Source organism: Meleagris gallopavo, chromosome 15, assembly GCF_905368555.1.
Source record: "Meleagris gallopavo chromosome 15, MGAL_WU_HG_1.1, whole genome shotgun sequence".
Lineage (NCBI taxonomy): Eukaryota > Metazoa > Chordata > Aves > Galliformes > Phasianidae > Meleagris > Meleagris gallopavo.
Window position 1 is genome coordinate 7,612,322 of NC_139418.1, and position 23,955 is coordinate 7,636,276.

Below are 23,955 nucleotides of genomic sequence, written 5' to 3' on the forward strand. Positions count from 1 at the left end.
ATAATATTTTAAAGAACTAATCATCTCCCACTTTCTAAGGAGAAATAGGTTCTGAAAATCTCTGTTCTATTCCTAGATTCAGTATTAAATGATGGCATAGAAATCGTGGAATAGTTTGTTTCTCATGGTAAATTTTGCACTAATATAGACAAAGTAGCAGATTATCAAACCTTTAATAAGATATTTATGTTTATTCTATGTTCCTGTATACGAGGCACAGCTGTGGTTTCATCTCTTTTCTGGTTAGATAACTTTGGTAAAAACTAACGCGTTGAATCCCAGCCCTGAACAGATCTGAACATCCTTAACCGCAGCCAAAATGAAAGCAGTGAAAAGTATTTAGTCATTTTTCTGCTAAAGTGTTGTCTTTGAAAGGGCTGTGAGATCACTGAGACAGGGCCTGTTGTTTAGCTGTTACAGCTCTGGGAGTAGCTGCAATAACCTGTTAGGAAAAAAGTCAGTAACAAGTGATTTGTATTTTACCTCTGCTAATAGCGTTACAATGCTGGAAAATGTGTGTAGCTTTTGGTCACTAGATAGGGAGAAATATAGGTCTTTATAGCCTGGTACTGTTAACAGCAAGAAGAGAAAGATTAGCTGAACATATAACTGCCAAAATACTGTTCTTAACTTTCTGCCATCAGATTATATTTTACAGCTGTTGTCTGAAGTGCTCTGGGTTACTGTATATTGATTTTCCTATTACAAAATGTACTGTGTTTAAAATACAGGGTTCATTCTTAATAAGGCAGCTATGGTGAAAGTTGCAGCTGAGTGCTGGCTATAAAGGATAAATCATGTAAACAAAAACCTGGCTGAATTTTATTTGAAGAATATATGGCAGATGTTTGCATAGCCCTTCTCAACAGCAGTGGCTATAGCAAAGCACTGTCACTTGGGAACTTTTCTTTGAAATATTTACACAAATGACATGATGATAACATGCCATGGAGTCACTGAAGAGAAGAGGAACAAACACTCAGTTTATGAGCTAACCTCAGCTTTTCTGTCTCTGCAAGACAGATTTCATTGCTAATGAAAGCAGTTAGCAGCCTTGCTTTTAGACATGCATCGTTTGCACTTATCCGTTCTCACTGGACTCCACTTGAACTCTGTTTCGTTTGTGATTTCTGATTTCATTTCTCTGCCTTGTTTAAAGTGTAAATTCCTCAGGCTAAGGGGCTTGCTCCCATTGCGAAGGTGTAATCGCAGCTGGCTGAGTACTGCTGTCAGTGCTTTCAGTGCAGAGGGCTGCAGGAGCAGCTGCTCGGGTAGCGGTGTCCCATTGGGATCAGACAGCCTGCAGTCTGGCTGCATGTTCCTGCTTTTGGTACTTGAGTGAACTTGATTAGAGCTGATTAGATCTACACAGGTGATAATCCTAGCTAGGTGTTAGACACAGGCCAAATGTGTAAGCAGTAAGAAGGAATCTTCATCTCTCCAGGTACAACAATCTTTTTGGCACTGCAAAATGAGTGGGGGTTGCAGAAGAAAAGATCACTGAGGGTGTAAGCTGGTTTGGTGCAGTTTTTAAGCTGGTGACGTGCCATGCCTAGCCTATAAAGTATAATGGAGCAGCTTGTACTCCTCTTGGGCTTTGGCTGTACCACATGAGAGTTTTGTAGGCCTGAGGAACCAGATCCTTTAGTAGCATTTCAACAGTCACTTCCAGGGCCTGGCTGGTTCCAGCTTGCTGGCAGGGACCAGAGCACTGTGTCAACAGCACTGTCAGGAAAGGGCAGAAGGGAAGGGAGTAGGGATTCTGACTGACTACATTTCTTTGCTCTCTATTTGCTCACAGGAGTACTGGGGCCAGTCTTACTGATGCTGCTTTCCTTGTCCTTTAAGGTGAAACAATACATAGAAAAGCCCTTTTCTAGGGGAAAGAAAGTAGAAGATAAAGCTATTGCACCTCTCTTATGACCCCATTGAGAAGTTTGATGTGTTTTTGTGTCTCTGTTTACCAATCTGTGAAATAACATACTGGCTGAATAGTCATGAGGCTCAGCTGATTAATGCTTGCAAATTGCTTTGAGGTCTTCAGTTGCAGGTGCTATAATACAACACGGTGTATCAAAAACCAGAAATGAATGTTAACTATTTGCATGCCTTTAGGTAAATAACAGAATAGATACTGTGAAGAATAAACTCTTCCTGCCGAGGTCAATGTGGCACTACAAGTCAGTGTGTACCCAAACACATGATCAGAAAACTGTGGATCATATTCATTGCAGAATTGTTTTTATTCAGATAATTTATAATTTTCAATGAAGAAGTAAATTTAATAGCCTGGAGATCCTGTTCAGTATTATTTTAATAATGATGCACAGCAAGACAAGATGCCTTCGGCTGTTCGATATTCTTCTGCTGGAAGGCTGCTGTAGCAGTTAAGGACTGGATACAGAATGTATATTTGAGGAAACAAGTTTTAAATTTGAAGTATGTTTCTAAAATATACTTTATATCAGACAAATGGTGCTATTGCCATTGTTCAGTTTTGTAATGAGCTACATTCATTTTATTTTTCTTTTATAAAGTGATGTTAAAAGGATGTATTGGCGGCTTGATCTGAGTTCAGAAACACAGCAAAGGCACTTCTAGAGCACTTTTGCAGCACGGTGAATAATACAGCTTGCTCTTAACTGGACATGGGAGTCAACAGAGAATTTAAATGAGTGTACCTACTAAGTGTTTCATACAACTTATCTTAATTGTTTGATTTATTTGGAAACCTGTGACTGAAGAAAAGCAAGGCTATAGTGCCAGAAATTCATTCTGGATTGAGTAGTAGTGTGAATATGCTATCATTTGATGTAAATGATCTTGCAGTATTAGCACAAACCAGGAAACCTTCCTTCCATGGCAGAGGTATGAAAAACAAGAAGCAGTGAGGAGGGCGGTGCACGCAGCTGTTGGAGCATCACATTTCCTTGTCACCACCTCTGATCTTAAACTTTTCCTGAAAAGTGGAGTGAGGAAGTGGGAGAAAGTTGGTTATTAATTTATTTATAGTTTTGTGTGTGCACGTAGACTTGTGTGATGCATCAGATGTATCTTTTCTGTTTTGGCACTAGATTATTTGCTACATAATACATCTTTGCAGATGGCATCAGTCGTTAAAAATATAGAGATAAAAAAGATGAACCTCTTGGCTGTTTTTGCTAGAAATTTCCATGTTCCTTACATAGATACACTTACTTGATTACTTGCTTTATTAGTTACAAGTTTTGCAAAAGCTTCTAGTCTTTCTGAACAAATACTCTTTCTGAAGTCTTTTTCTTTTCTGTCACGATCCCTGGAGTATATTTAAAATTCTGTGATCCATGGTATTTATTTATTTGATTTCTAATACAGTTGATTAGCAAGTCTTTGTCCTTTATAAACCTTTTTGGCTCAGCCAGAGGAGTGAAAATTCCCACTGACACAGAAAATTTGTAGGGGTCATACTTCATTGCATTTCATAGTTAAACAGAAGCAAGTTTCATCTGAATGTGCGCACACCTCACACCTCAGGACAGGATAAATTTCTGTGATAAGGAGAGTAAAAACTGCATTTAAAGTGCTGACTTTACAGTTGTCCTGTAATGATATTTTAAATATTCTGGTTCTTTGTATTTTCTGAGTTGGAAAAATGTGTCATAGGATTTTTCTTTTTTAAAATAAAGGTAATTAGCTTAATCTCATCCGAAGAAGGTTGCCAACGTTTGCGATTTTGAATGATTTTTTTCTGCTGTGATTCAGTGTATATCATTTCTATGAAACAAACAAAACAACAACAAAAGAGCATTTTCTAAGTAAAATGTTAATTGAAATATTCTGTTCTTTTTTTGTTGTTAATGACTCTTAAGTCCTTTTTTAGTTTTTGGTTTTGTGGACCCATTTCTGATATTGAAGCATATTTTTCTCTCACACTCCTTTAGCTGTGCATTTCTACTGGAGCTGTACTGAAGACCACCAAAATTATTGATAACTGATATGGGCCCCATCTTAGAAAAGACTTGATGAGAGTGATGTCAATTGAACCTTTGTGAGCAGAGGGTAAAGGGCTACAGGGTTACAGCCAAACACTGCACTAAGCAGACCCACAGAGAGCAGAGATAGAGGGAGGACCTGTTAATCTCACCGAGCTCCAGGATCCCTTTCTGTTTCTCTGTTTGTCACAATGTAGTATCGCCATAGCACTCAGTCAGCACGATGACTGCAAACTGTTCCATCTTCCCCAAAACAACAAACAATTGTAATGAGATGCTACAACTGAGTCTCTTTGGCCTTTTCTTTAGTGACTGATCTGAACTATACCCTCCTTCAGCCCCACGATTTGATCATATGGTCCATCACCACTTACTCCTTTAACGCCTGCCTTCTGCTTCCTAGAGTTGGGGAGAAAGAAGAGGGCAGAGCGCTGGTGCTCAGAAGATGGCATCTGTCATCTTCCTGGAGCTCCAGTAGCAGCTCTGACCTGTACAATCTCCAGCTACAAAAGCAGAACACAACACTACTCATCCAGTAGCACCACTGAGCAGCTGTAAACAGGCTCCCTCTGACTGCTTGAACCAGGTCATGGGTTGCTGACCTTCAAAAATTCCTCACTGTTTCTCTCTGCTCCATGGTAGTATCTGCATCTTCCCGGGGGGGACTAAAACAGCTGCAGGAGTAACTACAGACAAATATCACCAGAATATGAAGGGAAAAAATGAGAACTTGTGAAGTCCAGATTTTTCTTCGAGGTCTGCCTGGAAGCTGGCATAAAGAATAGAATTTCCTTATTATTTGTGACCCTCTTATCAAATCATGAAGACAACTTTTCTGCTCTTTGTTGCAGTGAGACTAGCAGTGAAACAAAACAGGGTTCTGTCTTGTAACATCTTCTATTGTAAAACAAAACAAGTTTCTATGGGAACAATCACTCATGGTTTTTCTATAAATTGCAGGTCTTTTCTTAAGCGTTTTCAGCTATTGGCATTGAACAACAGCACATTTCTGGGAGCATCAAAATAAATTCTTGTGGAGAAAGAAAATTTCGTTTTATGGATCCTCCTTTGACCTTTTGTATGCTGGCTGTGATCCCATAAACTATGGGCAAATTGCAGAGCTATTGGAAGATAGTATTAACTGGCAAGTCGTGCTAAGACAAGTCAGACAAACCACAATGTAGTGAAAAGAACCAACCAAACAAAAAAAAACAAACCTTACTAAATTACTCATATAAAGCGTAAGATATTTTTACTATAAGAAGAAAAAGCCACAAAGTGTATTTGATGATGTGCAGGTCTATGGTGTTATACTCATTTTTAAAAAATGCAAGAAAGTGAAAAACTGTCATAGATTATTAATGTAAAGGTGCTTGCAAAAATATCCTGTGTTTAGTGAGCTGATGTGATGGAACAGCCCCTGCCCCATATGCTTTGCTACTGTAGTTGTACAGTGTGTAGTCTTGATCGGATTCTTCTGTTCTTCTCTTATCTAGAAATTATGCTGTTACACTGCAGCATGTCTAACCAGAATAACAGGAATGGAAGCCATAAATGTAGAAAGGGAAAGAGATACTTTTCAAAGGATTTTCTTCTTCCCCTTAATTGACACCTTCCATATGTTCGTGTGCTTTGCAGGAAAATGAATATATAGTTACATGTATAGATGATAGCCATTGTTAACTATATCTTGAAATTAGAAAGAAAATGTGTGTTAGGTTTGGAAAGCCATCTCTAATTCTATGAGACTTTATTTTTTTAGAGCTTATTCCTCAACCTGAGACAACATAAGAATATTCAGCTGGCAGTGGTGAGAGTTATCTTCATTGTCAGAAGCCATTTTCACAGGAATGAAACTTTATGTAAAGTGAACAGCACTGTTTAAGGCCACGGACTTGTCATGGAGAATCCTGGTTAATTGGCAGTGTAGGTTACACAGTGCTCCCTGTAATGAATTTCTACTAATGTCTGATGCTTTGGCTGATCAGAAGTCCTATTTCATTTCCTTTTTTATCTTTTTTTTTTATCTTTTGTTCTTCCTTAATGGTCACATTTTCCCTCGGTCCTAGCTGTGACCTTTAAAACTACGTTTAGGTTCTTCTATAAACATATTGATTTGTTAGCAAAGAATTGATCTAAGCTCTAGCAGTCTAAAAATTATATACCACAGTTTGACATGGCTCAGATGTCTAGAAGATGCCCAGATAGTAAGTCAGTGCCAGCTCATGACAGGCATCGCGTGGCATGCAGGTGACCAGATGGCTTGGGCCATTTGAAGGACTCACACTTGAAATGAAACTTGGCAGCTAGTACAAAATGATTGATTCTGTCTTTGGTGGGTGTTAGGAAACAGACCAGTAGCAAAAGTGTGATGATTGGTCGTGGGGGGCTTGTGCATCTCTACTTAATGATAACCTGCAAAGAGACCATCCAGGACAAATAGAAATCCCTAAAAACGTTGTGCTGGACATATGTAAGGAAACAGGATTTCTTCCTGACCCAACTAGAGATGAGTCCTAAGCCTTTGTGAAATCTAACATGTGCAATCTTTGAGAATTCTAATCCAATTAGAGGGTGCTTATGGGAACCAGATGAGTTTCCCTGTTTTGCATGGGCTGTTAGTGTGTTGAGCCCAACAGTGCTGCAGCCCTGGTAGCTGCACAAGATCATTGTTTCTCCCAGAAAAGCATTTCAGCCTGAAGACTGACCTGTGGGAGAAGGCAGATGCCAGGCTCTCCTGAAGGAATCCTTTCCTATCCATCTGTCTCATAACTTGAATCTTTTAGAGTAGAACTACTGTGGAAAACTTTTGGGCTCTAGCACTATATTGCAGTCTGTCCTATAACATAAAAATTAATAAAGACCGCATTATTCTTTTTTTAATTAAAAAAGACACATTGCTGAAAATATTCCTTTACAATAAATAAACCAGTTTGCATCTAAAACATTTAATGTGGCATTAAAAGGACAGAAATTAAATGCTGAAAGAGGAAAATGTTTTTAACACAACACATAATTCATGTTACTCACTGTCATAAAATAACATTGTGCCAAGAGCTGAGCAAGATTAGAAGCAGATTAGACATTCATGTGGCTAATGAAACAATCACTGATTAACTAGCTAGGATGACAGCTGAGTCATAAATCTCTATGCCTCAGGAGATAAACTTGAAGGTAAATTCAGGCTGGGTAGAACCATCTCATACTGGCAGGTTTATGACATAAGTAATTAGTCTCATTTCTGTGACATCCTCAGAAACATTTATTAATTCTAAAACTGAGGTGATGAGTGTAGAGTAACATCTGTAACAGAGCAGAAATTTGACTGGGGAAGAGATTTTTCAAAGATGTTTAGCTGCTTTAGTGCAGTTGCTCTGAGAGGGAATTTGTGCTGGCTTGGTGATTTTGACCTTCACAGTTTAGCACTAAAACACCTTATTGACTGATCAGTGCTTCTGAAAAACTCCTTTTGGAATTGTGCACCAGAGCCAGGACTGCTGCTGAGCCTGCTGTTAGCCATTCCTTTGTCTTTAAATATTCAGGTAGCTTATTCTGCGTCTAGCAGGTCGTAGCAATTTGGGTCCCAAGGTACTTGAATGTCAACTTGGAACATTTTTATGCAAGGTCTATATTTCCTTTAAAAAAAATAGCATAAGCTTATTTCTCATCTCTCTCCATTTCATTAAGTTCTGATCATGGTGTGCACACAGTGGTACTTCATGACATCTTTATTGCATTCAGAGTTTGCAATTGCAGCATAAATATCTTGTTGCTGGTAAGTGGATGGGGACTCACTGCTGTTAAACTCTGAAATTCATCTTGCTGTGGTGATGCACCAACCCACTCTGATGTTTTTTCCGCGATCAAAATGCCTGGGGAGGGCAGTGGATGTGTTTTATGTGTGCAGTGATATGGATCTTAATACACAGACTCTAGAACTTTATTCAAATAACTTGATGTGAATTTTTAGTCTAATTTTTGTTTTTCATATGTTTGTACTTAGATATAATTCAGGATATCTTTATTGGAATCAATACATTTATTTATTCTCTAAGAAGCTTTTTTTGCATCTAATTCGGTTAAAATATGGATATCTCTGATAAAAAGAAGTAATTCTAGGTTTTCTGTGCTATTGGTTTCCTGTTGCAGCTAAAAATCTTAGAGAAACTAGGAACTTGTATTTCTTCTCCGTGTCTCAACAGTCACCCCGTCTTTCCTTTGCTGTACTCATTGCTGAGGAAACAATACTAAGAAATGGCAGAATTGTTTCGATAAGGATTACTGACAGATAAAAAGTATTTTGGTCCAATTTTGAAAACATAAACTCAATAAAGAAGATCTCTTTGTTGTAAAAGGAGGGAATGAAAGAAAGAGAAAGAAGTTTGCTATGTTGGCAAACACAGCAAAAATAGTTGATACAGTGACTTCTATCAGACCTACAAATGTGCTGCTCCTAGTAGTCTATTAGTCTGAGCAAGAAATCTGGTGTAAAATCTGGAACTTTTTAGGAAAAACCTTAGTCTCTTTTGTCTCTTTTCTTAGAAAGATAATTAGAGAATTCTATTTAATTAGTGAATCAAGATATTCCTTCCTCCTCAGTACTTTGTTAAGGCTCAGCATGAAAGCCAGGTACAGAACTCAAGTATTACATATTCTCTTGCTTCACAAAATTATTTTGAACGCATATAAACGTCTCATAATGCTTACAAATATGCAGTAGTGATTTCACACAACTCAGAGTAAATGAAGTGCGTGCTGCACCTCTTGGAGATGAGTGGAAGGGTAGATATAAATTAATTCTTCAGTGCATCAGTGACACTTGAACACTCAAGAGCTAGAGTACATGTTTGTATGTGGGAAAGTGAGAACTTCAAAGTAAGGAATTAGGTAGAATTTAGCTCGTAATTTTGGTTAAAATAAACAATAGATTCTTCTTTGAATTTATGTTAAATCTGGGTGAATCTGCTACATTTCCCACATCTTGTTCTTGTGAGGAGCCATAAAAATCTTCAATTACTCTTTATTTCTTCAGAGAAAAATTAGGTGAAAGGAAACATCTTTCTCTTGTCTTTGTCCTGTCAAGATTTGAAATGGTTACGTTTACTATTAAAGCTGATATGAAAGACCTATTTAATTCTAATTAAGCGTGCATTAGTGAGCTGCAGTTTTTATTGTCTCATGGTTGACTGTAGGCGGACAATGAGAACAGCTTTGTTTTGTAGAACTAAAACAATCCCTGTTGCTTTCGTATTCCTGCAGTTTAACAGAGGGATCTGTCATATCTGGCTGTTCCTTATCCACACAGTTCTTGTGGCAATGCGAATCAGGAGAGGGCAGATAGTTTTTCAATCACTGCACAACTGGCTCAAGCCATGGAAATCACCTGATTCCTCTGTATTGTGAAGAAGAGGAAAAGAAATACAAAACTCATTTTCAAGCCTAACATTTTTTTCTTTTTTAAATACTTTCACAATGCCTAAGAAGTCTAAATGTATTTAACAGATTGCATGGGGATGTAGAACTGATGAAGTGTTCTGGTTTGTTATACATAATTTGGAGTCAAAAGCATTCAGCATTACTTGAAGTTTATATTCTATAATCCTTTTAAGCACCAGTAAACAGAAGCAGGCAGGAATAAGAAATACCCTCTAGTGGGAGAAAAAACAATAAGATGAAAAAATCTGATCGTGGTATAGTTCAATAGCACTCTGCCTTAGATTCATCACAGAGCTATTTATTAAGTGTGAACACAACTATTGATTTGTCATTGTCTTACACAAACAATAAGAGCTGTAGCACCAGGCGTACAATATAAGGTCCTTTTCCAGAAAAGGACTACAACCACATGAATATCTCCTCTTGGAGCCGTTCACCAAAGACAAAGTAATATGATGCTGCAGAATGCGGCCGCTTCAAGCTATTGCTCAAATGAGATAATCATCTGGATTTTGTCGAAATTTGAATTTTTCACACACTCATTGCAAGTGATATTCCTGAAGACATCAGAAATCACTGCGAGTCAGAAAGAAAAAGTCAGCTGAGGGCAACAGTTTTGATGAGGAATAGTTTCACTTTCAAAGAGTTTTCACTTGATTATCCTACAAGTTGTTCTCTACTGGCACTGGGCAATGCGTGATCGACAGCCGCTCGTAACTACTTGTCCAGAAGAACACCTCATGATATTGCCAGTGTTTGATATGAAGAACTAAATGATGGAGGAGGTAAAGATCAGAGAAATATGTGAGAGTGAAACTGCATAAATATGCCGGATGTATCAGAAGTATGTGGAGGGACATGTAAGGAAAATATTTTGGCAAAGCTGAATGTACAAGTGGCTACTGTGCATTGAAATGTATGAAAGAGGACTAGGCATACAAAAACATCCTCAGAAATTAATTCTTTGGGATATTGCCAGTGAAGTCTGGCCCCAGAGTTGTTCAGTTATACAAAATGCATTTCAAATAAATAGGAAATTATCCTTCAGAAATAATCTGTTGATGAACTCTTATGCAGGGCGCGCACTGGATAATTTGTGTCCCCACCAGGCACTGCTGCTGCAGAATTTGTCCTTTTCCAAGTCTATTACTCAGATTAATATTTGTAGTAATTAAGAATGACAGTTCTTGACGCCAGAAACAAACGTATCCGTTAGAAAAAACAATTCAGTAAGGCGTCGACTAGCTTACAAGTTGGAGATGCCAAATGAAGTCATTAGACTTATCAGTCAGTATGGCACCAGTCTTCTGATTAGCAACTTTCCTTTTTTGGACAGGAATCATCCTACAACTCCGTGGCTTAAGGAGACTTAGTTGTAACAAGATGCTACTCCAGCAGTCTCTGGTTAAAATATAACTCACCTTTGTTTAAGGACATCTAAGGAAAGAGCATTCTGACCTACTTCTGACAGGAAGCTAGTCACAGCTTCTTCTCTTTTGACCCTTTGGAATGAGCATGAACATTTGCACGTGATGAAGATAATGGAAGAAAATATGTTTGAGAATGAGTCACTGAAATTTCTGTTCAGAAAGCAAGATCCAAAATCCCAGGAGATCTTTATTTATAGCCCGACCAAACTTAATAGTTTCAGGAGGACAAATGAAACTCTAGGAGAAACTAAAGTAATGAATAATGATAACTCAAATATTCTATTTCCATTACAAATTAAATGAGCACGTTATGGCAGTGAAACTACAAAAGAGCTAAAACAATCTTAATTCTGCGGGGCCCTGCAAGAGGTTTTAGAGTATACACTGGATAAAAGGATGCATTTCACTTGTTGCACTGCAGCAGAATAGAAACAGCTACGAATCTGGAGAATATTTAGAATAATACTGCAGTCTGCATTTCATCCTCGTGCCTGTCTTGTTTTCAGTTCTACCACCTCAGAGTGTGATATTACTATCAATGTATTGAAATATATTCGGGGACCAAGGGCCCTTAGAAGGCTAAAATCAGGCTGCTTCAATGTAACATTCCTATCACTCTCATCTTGACTGTAATCATAAAGTAATTGCAGTGCGAGTATAGATCCTGGGCTTCTCCAGAGCTAGCACAGGAGAAAAATGTTCCTGATAAATGTGTTACTTAATGGAACCAAAGACTTGCCTGTTTATATGTGAATGATTTGCCTGTGTGTATATGCAACAGGAAAGCACTATCAAGTTAACAGAAGTGTAACATACTTGAAGAATGTCATGCATTTTATAACACAGTTCCACGGCCTTTGGGCGGTGGCCTCGTCTGGCCACACCAACACTCTGAACCAACACCCCACTCTGGTGCAGAGAAGCAGCCTTGCTGCTAGGCAGGATGCTGGCTGGAGAGTGAGGAGATGGTAACTGTGGTCTGTACCCTCCTAATGGCGTGCTGCCTAAATTTAGACAAGTCATGCTCTCTTCCAGTGGCTCAGTTTCTCGACATTTTACATGGAAATGATGGAGCCTATTATTTAAGTAAAATGCTTTCAGATATTGGGTTGAAAAGTAATAAACATCTAGCTAACATTACTTGCTGGGGATGGAATATAATTCTGTGAACAACCAGGCTTTCCCCCCTTCCCACATACACATACATAGACTCGGACCCACCTTAGTACAAGTGTGATTTTCTTTTGTTTATACTTACAATCATGATTTCTATGCCTTCGCTTCTGCTAGAGTGAATCTTTCACAGAGCCTGTGCAGCCTTTTACGCATACTAACAGGGTGAGTGCCTGTTCGTCTGTTGTGTGACTCTGAGGCTATTACAGAGAAAAATAACATCAATGCTTAAAAATAAATGAGCAACCGAGAACTTTCGTGGTGTACCTGTCGCTGTGACGTCCTTCAGTCTTGGAAAAATGGAGCAGTTGGAGATGCACTGGGTCTGGTTGTAGGTGGATGCATCGGGTGCTGCGTGTGCTCTCGCTGGCTGTAACAGGAGTATTTTTGGAATGCATGAAGGGGTGATTCTCTTGCCTCGCTTTGCACGTCACTGTGATCTCAGCACTGCTGAATATACGATGTGTCTCCAACTGCAAATCTTGCTCACAGCAGCTGCACGATGAATGCAGACTGCTACCAAAAGAAGTGAAGGTAGCTCACAAGCAGGAGATAATAGCTATTTTTTCTCTGCTTGTTACTGGGCTGTAACATAACAGGTTTCCATCACCTAAAACTTAATTTGTCTCTTACACGCAAACATTTTACAGAGATGTTCATCAGAATTTTCTAATGAATGAGATTTCCGCAGAAATTCTTTGAAATCTCTCCAAATTGCTTTCAATACTTTGTAATCCAAACTTCCTATAGGAACATGCAGATTCTCCTAAACTTTTACTTACTGTTAAGTGGCAGGATGGAAGTTCTGATTAGTATCAGAATGATAAAGGTCCATCATGAGACAACAGTGTGACAAAGTTATTTGTCTGAACTATGGGTAAGCCAGCATTGAAATTTATCTTCTACTTATCTCAAGTGGGACATCCAACAGCTCACCCATATGGCTCTCACATCTCACTTTTTTCCCATTCTTGTCAAGAGATTGAAGATTTTCTTTTTTTCTATCAGTTTTGTCCTTTTTACCTATTCCTGGCTGACACCGTTATTTGAATGCTTTCTGTTTTGCAGCTGTACATGCACTTGCCAGCATGCTTACAGATGCAGTGGCTAGGTGTTGGAGAAGGAAGTAAATAAGGGGTGGCTCAGCATTTGACATTCATCTACGTGTGTGTGAAAACTGTGTTGTTTTTTTTCCTCTTTTAGCCTGGAGAAATCATAGAGTTTAGTCAATAGTACATACACATATGTATATCCCCTGTATCCCAGGGATATGTGGTGGTCTGTACTGGAAGGGATCTGGTGGATGCAGCTGAGCAGTGATCATGGCAAGGGTCACTGGTAGTGCTCAGATGGGTTTCCTTAAGGTTGCTAGCTCTGTTCTGATGTTCCTGTTGCCTCTTGAGTAGTCACTGCCTGTCTTCAGCAGGCTCTCCTCGCTATGGTGGAGTAGGCTGTAGCCAAAGTTTGACAGTTTATCTCTACTGAGCTTATGCTGTGTTGGTTTTGTTGGTTTTTTTTTTTTTTTTCCTTCTTGATTTGCAGATAAGGAAACCAAGGTAGAGCAGCCAAGTTAGTGAGCAATGCAGCCTGCTGAGATGTTTCTGAACAGGGGAGGGTAGCAAACTGCTTTCTCAGAGTAGGGCTGTAAGCTGGTGGTGCTGTGCAGAGGCAATAAAGTGCTTCCCTGGTTCCCCATGCTGCTGGGGCAAGTCTTCCCTTGCAGCTGGCATGAGACCCTCTACTCTGTGCCATGAAACTTGTCATTTCTTGGTTATACTGCTTCCACCAGGCATAACCAGTGAGCATAGGTTTAAGAATTCTCTTGCACCAGAGCGCTCCTTCCTCCCTGGGGCAGGTGGAGGAAACTCCAAGTCCTTATGCACTGTTTGTCTAAAAAGTTCCTTGTTATACATGAGAGGCCAGCAGCAGAAACACTGTAATTTGCAGGTCCGTGTCGGAGCTGACACTAAAAAAATAACGATATTCCAGCAAAATTCTCCTTTTTGGCATTTATTGTAACTGAACTGGTTAAACTGCTGAGTGCTGGAGTTGTCAGTCTACTTACAAGTTGTTGCTCTTCCCTGCTTGGTAAGTGAGTGAAAGTTCAGCTGAAAGGCTGCAGCTGTTTGCTTTACTGCTGTCCATGTGGGTATCAGATCTGCAGCTGTGGCAGTGGTGATTTACAGCACTTCAACCTCATCTTCTGAAAATGACAAGATATGGATTCAATTCCTGGCATTCTAACAAACAGCAGTACAATATCATGCTGTTAATTTTGCTTTAAGATGTAGAACTGAATTTAGAGTATTTTATGCCAAAGGTGGCCTATTCCTTAATCCTGGAGTTACAGAATCTCATCAGAAAACATATTCTTTGTCTTAGAACTTTTCTAACTGCTTATTCTAACTTCTATTTTCCAAATATTGTGTTGGCTCTGTAGATTAATTGGAATTTAATGGAATTAATGGTTGAAGCTATTGAACAAAAATAATGGATGGGGTCAGAAATATTTCAGTTTTTCTGTGATGCACTCATTACACTCATCTGAGTGTTTTTTGTCTTTTGATACATTCCTGCATCTTCCACGAATCAATCAACCTTCATTTCAGAAGACTCAAAGCTGTCTTATGCATCTTTGATCTTTTGTGTGTTAGCTGAAAGGACTTTCATAGGAGAAATGGATCTTGCTAGTTTATGTGTCTCTCTTAAAAAGAAAATAGCTTTCTACAATAAATGTGTTTTGCCTATTTATTGAAGATTATGTTTTCACTCCTGTATATATGAAGTCAGTTAGGCACATTACCTTCAAATCCAAAATTGGCCTGCATTTGTTCCTTACTGTGCTATACTTACAAATGTTCTATTTTGACATACTGAAAATACATTACTATTACTGTTACGTGTAAACTGCATTTTAAGGAGAAAAATGTGGTTACTGTTGGCTGCTTTTCTTATTGTGTTATGCAGAAAAAAAAAAAAAAACAAGCTTATATAATAGAATGATGGCTAGCCTTACAAAATTAATAATCCTAAATGGCATGGTCTTTTATCAGTTGGTAGCCAATAACAACGCTGTTTGCTTAGGGCTATTGTTCATGTCATACCAAAGTCTGCTTCTTTTCTTCATTCTTGATTGCCACCTATAGGAGTGCTGTTGGCTTGCTGCATTAGTGTTAAATATAGCAGGTACACGTCCTATCAAGAAAAGCCTTAAAAAAATATTTTAGAAAATGAAAGAACACAGTGATACAATTTTTGTTACATGCAGACCTTGCATTCTGACTGGCCATTTTTCTACAGCTTCATAAATGGGAAATATCTGTAATCAGAGGGTGGCTTTGTTTGCTGGGTTGTTCATCTCTCTGTGCCAATCTGTAAGCAGATGCAGTGTTTCATTTGTATATGATAATTTCAGTATGGCTTCTGAATGCTGCATAGATGGAATCCAGGAAAAAGAGAATCTGTACGAATAAAATATCATTGCTCCTCAGTGCGCCTGTTTTTATAGATGTCAAGGAAATGGAATTACTCTATGTGAAAATAGATCTGTTAATAAGTGTATAGAATTGCTAGTAACCTTCCAGTGTAACATTAACATTACAACATGTATATGATATCTGTCTCAGAGTACTTTCCAAAAGTCAGTTAAAGTTTGCAGTGTAGCATTTAATGAATATTGAAAGTTCACTCTCTGTCACTCTATTCCATCATCCCTGCTAAATTTTCTACTCAGTTTATCCTTTCATCCTCTAAGAGACATGCATACATATTTCCTGACTCCCTAGACTTGGATGAATATGTGCAAAGCATTATTAATGTTCTTAGATAAGGAGCAACGTTAGCATTTTGTGTCATAATATTTATTTTTATTGAGCATTATGCCAGCTGTCCCATGTTTTATAGAAGTTTAAGCAAGGATAACTTGCTCTGTCATCTGTAGGCATGCTGTCAACCTACTAGATTTGACAGAAACAGAGTTTATACTAGACTGGATATCTCCAAATGGTCTGTTTCGTTTGCATTCATCCAAAGGACACAATGCAGAGTGCTTTTTGTTTTAACAGTTTGTGAGCCTTCCCACATTTCAGAGGGTTTTGCTAAGCGTGCTCCTTCAATCTAGTTGAGCATTTCAGCCAGTTGACCCACGGGGCTGCTAAGAAAGGCCAGCCAAAAAAAAGAAAAATTTACAAGATCTGTGCCAGTGCTGCTGGGAGAGGTGTCCTGCAAAGGCATTTGGTTTTCTGATACACAGACTTGTGTTATATAAATGTAGCACTTCTGGTACAGAACATCTAGGCAGAGAAGAGCCTGCCATCTGCATAAGTCAGTGCCTTGAAGGACGTGATCTTCTGAAAGTGTCTCTCACCTCTCTCATCTGGAATAGCCCCTATTCCTATTACCTGCCCACTTACACCTAGGCCAGGTCAGGGTGTGTGAAACTCTGCAGCTGCTGACGAAAAATCTGAGTCCTGGGCTTCTCAGGCAGAGTCTGTGGGAAACAGACATTGGGACAGACAGCAAAATCAGATGCAGTTTGAATGAAATCAACAGGGAGGCTCAGCATATGGAACAAGGAGAAGTAGAAATGCTGCTACGAGAACTTGAAGCTATGAGGCAATGACAGCTTCCTGAGCTCATGTGGAAAGGCTGGCAGAAACAGAGCTTACTTAAGAAGTGGTGCCAGAAAAAAATGACCGTGCCATTTCAACACTCTGTTCGTGTTATATAACTTATAAAATGTCTCTTGCTTCCTTTCCTAAAACTTCAAGCTCTTTTAAATGAAATTATTTCAAGTTTATAACCCCCCTGAGGTTGAACATTTCCAGACATTGTTTCATTCGTGTGTTTTACCCGCTCTGTGCTGTAATGACTACTGTTTTCTATTATTTCAGTCAAATCATAGCTACAACAAGCTGGTCTAACACAGCAGTGATTTACATTGGATGAGGAGATGGCTGGTGCAACTCACAGCTTGTGTGCTGCTATTTCTACAGATTTTCATTTCTGATTCACATATCTCCTCCACTCCTTAATCAGAATAATGAGTATGATTAGTTGACTTTTCACCAGACTTATGGCAGATAGTTTGACAGAAGTACAGATGTTCTGGTTTATATCTAGTGGGAATTTAATGAACATTTTACTAAAATAAACGTAGTTAATGTTTTGTGGTTGCATGGAGCAGTAACTGTGTACAAATCTGTGGTCAGGATAGCTTACAGTTCATTGCAAATTTCCTCTCCCCAGAATAGGATCTTCTTTCCCAGCACTGTGACATAATGCCAGAAGGACAGAAATGCAGTTAGAGATTGTTTTACAGCTAAGAGTACAGTGCAGAATTTTAGGCAATTGTGAGGAATAACATTTGGTATCCACTGTTGATCAGTTCAGAATGATAAATGAAATTTCAGTGTGCCGAAATCCTCAGCTGATGCCAAGATAGTACCTGTGAAAAATGAAGAAGATTCCAAGATTTTGGGACTCTTAGAAAATGACACAAGTGTCTTTATTACTGGAAGATAGGGTATTTGTGACGCAGGACTGCAGTCTGGGAGAAAGGGTATATTTTTTACTTTCTGTACCTAGAAGTGCCCTAAGTATACTCAGATCCTGTCTAGTGTCTGAGCCAGGGTGAGTCTATGACCCAAGTAATAGCCATGCTGCTGGCTGCCCTTTCTCTTGGGGACTCAAGGTTATGCACTGTGAGAAGCCTGTTGAGGGGAGTGATTCCTGGAAGTACCTTGGTATCCTACGAGTTTTCAGTATCACCTGGGATAACAGGTGATGGAGATGATGGTTGGGGCTAATATAATACAGACTGCTGGCAGCAGAGAGAGTTGTGGCATTCAGAGAGCCCTCCTATGTATGTAGGCCAGGTTAGCTGCTGGAAGTTTGCTGTTTGCAGAGATAACCTATCAAGGAATCCAAGTAGTCTCCTGTCTGACTAATTTGTCATTACTCTGCTAGAACCTTTTGTTTAGCATCTTTCTTTCTTCTTTGTGTTTGCCATGAATCTCAAAAGTTATGCCTCGAACAGTAAGCATTTCTTTGAAATCCTAAGGCCCTGCAGTGCCAAGGTTTATATAAGAATCTGAGTGGAAATATAATTCTTAACTCTATTCGTGCTTGTAGCTAGGAGTTATTGGATGTTTCTTCTTTATCTAGTAGAGCTGTCTCCCTTCAGGCTGTCTTTATTTGAATGAAAGAAATCCTTAGAGATTAAAATACTATAAAAATGCACTATAAAATTCAGGGGCTATGTGGGAGAAAGGATACAACCAGAAATGGATTAACAGTACAAGAAAATATCTCCAGGCAACACATGTCAGTCATTTCCTTTGGGATCTGCTCGACCTTTGCTGAATAGGAAGAGAAGCTGCCTTTGGCCTGTAAACCCACAGATATCTCATGACCGTTGTGAAAGTTCATTCCTAAATGCTATTTCTTGGACCCAGTGGCATCAAGGGACCTACAAAAGAGTTGCTGATTTTCTGTTTTTACTGATTGCTGCCTCCAAACCATCACCTCTTGGCAGAGAGAGGGCTCACTGCTTATGCTAGGGCACATCATATTATTTTCTCGTCATTGTCTGTTAGCAGAGCTGAAAAAGAAGATCATTTAATTGCAGGGGAATAGCTCGTCTTAGTATTTTCTCTACCCAAACCTGAATAAGATATCAGAGGGTTAGATGCCAGAAACAATTCAGGAAGACACCTGAAGAGTCAAATGGGTTTTTTAACCTACCATACCCTTAGGTGTTTCCCTACTAGTATTATCTTCTGCTACAGTTGACTTAAGATAGAAGTTTGCATTCATACTTTCAACAGCTGAAAATAGCTAGAGTATCTTTACTTTGTTCTAATAATCAGTGCAAACTTCTCTTGGAACACGTCTCTAAAATGAGATATAGTCACTGAATGGTTTCAACTTGCATTTCTGGAAATATATTTATTTTTGTATTCCCTGACCTGTGGGAAAATATTTTTTTTGAATATCAGGATGAGGTCATGGGTCTGGATGGGGGAAAACAAGACAGAATTAGTTTGGTTTTCAAACTTATGAAGATACGTTATTTGGTATTCTGAGTCAGCTATATAATGACTGTGCTAGATTTTCAAAATAAGCTATTTACAGAAACACACAATCTAGTAGAAAAGATTTATTGGCAGAGTACCACATGAACATGTACTTCCTTTTGTCTTCTTTGTAGAAACTAATTTGTCTTTCTTCTTCAAAGAATGAGACCATTTAAGCCAACAGTAATAATATTGATTAATAAGCTCACAGTACACCATTTTTACATCAACTTTAAAGTATCACATCTCAGCTGAGTCTTGGTAAAAGCTGGGATACTTCTACAGCTGTAGATACCACTGAGTTTTCCTGAAGATCATTTCCATAATCTAATTGAGTTACACATCATTTTTTGAAGAGGAGAAATAAAAATAATCAATAATGTAGCTAATATATTCTCTCTTCTCTCAGGAAAGAAGGGATGCTAATGAAATATTTGTAATAGTCCTTGAAATCATTTGATTGCTGTAGCTAAACTGTTTTCAGTATCAGACTATAGGAAATCCATCTTTAATAATGATGAAATGGTAATGTCATCTAACACTGAAAGACATGCTTTGCTGAGTTAAACCAAAAACAGTGGAGATGCAGCATATGCTATTCACAGCAGAAGATTTTCTGAAGTATGCTGTCAGAAAAATCATTTGTTCTTCACAGCCCCACGCTTAGCAGAGTACACAACAAAGCAGTCAGATTTCATTTTTAGTAAAGCAGTATGAAGGTGATCTATTTTTCTTCTAAAATGATGACAGCTCCCAAAGGACTTGGATTAGCATCCAGAATCTGAGAAACCTTCTCACCATGTTTTTTTTTCTTTAGTTGATATTCCACAGAAAGATTAACAAATAGCTCCTTAAAGTTTGAATGCTTTTTTGCTGGCTGAAGGGTAATACCAATAATTGTGAGGAGGGGACATACTTTCAGATGTCATTTCAAGCTTATGTCAGACTCGTTTTCTGGGGAAGAACTGTGAACATAGCTGTATAAAGTGTGTAGGTATAGAGACCTTGCCTGGATAACCAGTAGCGATTTCTGGTTTCAAGAGGAGCAATTTCTTTCTGCTTTCTACATAAAATGCCACGTGTAATCTGTCTGGCATAATGGCAGGCTTTTCTTCATATCCTTTCTGATATTAAAGCATTGCTAGGAAGTGTCAGTTTTGGGAATATATTCTAACGTAGCAGAAGTAAGAATGTTTAAAAGACAGAGCTACTAAAGAAATCCCAACAAAACAGCACTGGGCCTCTCTTCAGAGGCCATAAACCGTACTTAAGCAAGTTATTTCTGGTTACAGTTAACCTGGGCATTTTTTCCAGTCTTTCAGGAGCCCTTAATCTGCTGGTTAAGTATAACAGCAGGAATAATGGGTGTGTGTCACAAAATCCTTCCCAGTGCACCTATACAATAATGTTGCAGTATGAGTTGGACCCTTCCTTGTGAGCACTCATGCACAGATTGGTTGTGATGATTCCTCCAAGGCACTGGAGCTCTCCTTTGCTTCCACCTTGCTGCAGGTGAAGGGATGCTGGAGCACAGGACAGTACTGCTTTATCTGGGAGCAAGCCCTAGGTGACAAGGACCTGCACGTATACTTCTGTGAGAGGCTGATAGGAAGGTAGGAGTGAAAAACCTAAAGCTCAAGTGAGGTGATAAGTTGAAGATAGAGAACGGAGAAGAATGTGAACACAGAATAGATAAACCTGTTCTGCAGACTTTGCTGTCGCTGGAAACTGCTGCTGGATTTCCTCACAGCAGAACTGCCTGCCTGCCTTCATGTTTATGTGGAAAGGCTTTCAGTCCACTGCTGCATCTCGAGCTGGTGTGTGTTACAGGACAATTAATGTACTGAACCAGAAGGAGATAGGCAAAGATAGCCTATTGCTGTGAGTGTTTACTGGGGCTGTGGGGGAATAAAACCAGATCCTTGCTCCAGTAAAATCTGACAAATTGAAGATAAGGAAGAATATCAGTCATTACCACTTGCATTTGAAAAGCAGAGTAGTTCACTGAGGAATAGCTTTCCTTTCAGTATTAATTCTGCCACTGAGTTGCTAATTCTGCAGCCAATGGTAAAGTCAAGGAGTTCTGTGAGACCTATTTGTGCAATAAAAGGAAGATTTTAGGCTGGGTGTTCAAACACTGGAACAGGTTTCCCAGAGAGGTGGTTGATGTCACATGCCTGTCCGTGTTCAGGAGGCTTTTGGACAATGCCATCAGTACTGTACGTTAACTTTTTTAGTCCTGAAGCGGTCAGGTGATTGGACTTTATGATCTTTGTAGGTCCCTTCCAACTGAACTATTCCATTCTGTGTTTCACAGACTAAAACCAGCAGGATAAATATCTTAGAAACACTTTGTTGGGTACAGAATTTTGTCCAAATATTGCTGTTAAAGAGAAAGTCTTACCCTAAAAATTACCTTAGCTTTTGAATGGTTATAAGTAAGAAAACTTGCCAATGTTCTTGTTTCGGGAGAAACTATATGTATTGTTCCATTTCAGAGCACTTTTATATTCCAGCAACTGTGATTTAATTATTATCTCCTTTTCTAATTCATTTTAATAACTTTAATTATAATTTCCTTCCATGGTCAATGCTTTGGACACTTCAAATAATTATAAGGAATTGCTATGTGATTTTGTATTAATGACTATTCACTGATTATAGGGATCTCAATATCTTCTATTATTAAAATGTTCCAACCAGAATGAAATTCAAAGATAGCTTAAAAACAGAGTGCAAGACCATCATTTTGTAGATGATCAAATAAATGAAATGATCATACTGTTTTTCAACTTCATACTGAAGATGGACAGATCAGCACTCTATTTTTCTCAGTGAAATGGAAAACATGAAAATAGTAAAACAGATATTAATTAGAAATGGGCTGAGGGACAAGAATGAGACTTGAATTTATACATATCAAATTAAAGGGAAATTGATATTTTTTATTCACCCAAATTTAAATGAAGGAGTGGAGGATAAAAGAGGAAGTGAATTCAAGTTTGAGAGTGGAAGTGGAGGTTGACAATAGGAACTTTGGTCAGCCCTCCTTTGTTTCTGAATGGAAGTAATAATTCATCTTTCTCCAATTGCACAACTGTTCAGCAGCACTATACTGTACAAATCTGCATAGCATAATACAGATATAGGTACTGAAGTGTACGCTCAAGATAATTCTTAAGGCACCTCAATTGCTGCTTTTCCTTTTGATGCTAAGAAGTTGTCTAAAACTGCATTTCAGAAGAACTTTGAAGTGGCAAACTATGTCTTCATTAACTACTCTGGAAGTTTTTGGGGGTTTGCTTTTTGTTAAATGCATGAGGAGTCAAGAATGATATATTGTTTAGATTTGCTTATGTAAATCACCATCCTCAGTTACATCTCTTGGGTATTGCATATCGTGTGGGTGAAGTTTTGTTTGTTTAAAATCCATAAATAAGTAAAATGAATGTAAATTCATTGTCAAACTGGAAAAAGAAGAGTCTACAACACTGGGAAAAATGGTGAAAAATGTGAGATTCTCAGAGATTTCTTCTCAGCCTTTGGTCTGGGGAGTGTTGAAAATAGTGCTCTTTGTATTTATAGAATGCAGGGTTTGCTATGCAAAGCTGAAGTTTTCATTTTGGAAACCCTTCTTCATCCCCTTCTCTCCCAAAGCTCCCAAACCTCTTATTGTTGATGGTTCCGTGAAAGAACAACTGTTCTAATTTGCCTCGGTTGTGAATACAAAAATATCCCTTCTAAGTTACAAGCATGACTTTACCTGGTTAATGCATTATATAAGATTAAATGCCTGCGCTGTGGGAAAATGTTTGTAAGTCTGAGGTTATTTTCTTGTCAAAATATTGAAGATTTTCAGATAACAGTAAATCTGAGTTGTGTTTGTGTTAGAATTTCATCAGTGGTTGTTTTTCAAATGGTCAGAAGCTCAGCTAACTTTGTAACAGATTGTATAGATAACTTGTTGGCATTGTGATCATCTTACGACCAAGTTTATGGCTCCCGCATGTCATTCAGTAACTACTTTTTCCAAGTTGTAGTGGAATACCAACAAAAAGACACATGTCAGAAGCAAAGTTTGGCATGCACCGTGAAAGGGTGTGAGAACAAAGTTATGTTTTCATGAGAACAAGTGTTCTGTTATGAAATAAAGATAAATAATGAGAACAAACATTGCATTAAAAAAATGAGGGTTTAATGAGCTGGAATTGTGCTCAGTTCCAAGGAAAGCATTTTTTTCTTTCAGTTTTTTTTTTTTCTATTTATTGCTTGTGACTACTTGAGAGCATTACTCAAATTTTTATCTAACTGTTTGAGAACATTTACCAAATTTACATTTATTAGATCAAATATTCTCCTTCACTTAATGTAGATTTCAGTTTTGCGTGGAAATGTATAGCTAATTTCCAGCCAGAATGATTATTCTTCTTTATAAGGTATTATGATTGTAATTACAGACATCCATTTATAAAGTCATGATCCACATTCTTTCTGATGAGCAAAGAGGTTAACATTCTATTAATGGAAACTCAATTATATCAACTTTTCCCATTCTGGTCTCGAGTGTATATCAGTTTGCCCAGAAGAACTTTCAGGGAGGAGACCACCATTCCTGGCTGGACTCTCCTTTCTGGAGGAGAGGTTATGTTCTGAGGAATGCTCATTTGCCTTGGAAACAGGGGATGCTGAGAAGACAGAGATTCTGAATGCATTCTTTGCTTCTGTCTTTAGTCCTAAGACTAGCCCTCAGGAATCCCAGGCCCTGGAGGTAAGAGAGAAAGTCTGGGTAAAGGAAGACTTTCCATTTGTTGAGGTGGATCTGGTCAGAGAGCATGTATCCAGAATTGATTTGCACACAAATTCATGGGC

The 23,955-nt window shown here is 38.5% G+C and overlaps 1 protein-coding gene across 1 annotated transcript in view; it reads left to right on the plus strand.

Moving 5' to 3' along the window:
• The window catches only part of IL12B (interleukin 12B), a 144,233-nt gene that overhangs the window by 502 nt on the left and 119,776 nt on the right, over positions 1-23,955 (plus strand). The gene's annotated exons all lie outside the window — the stretch shown is intronic.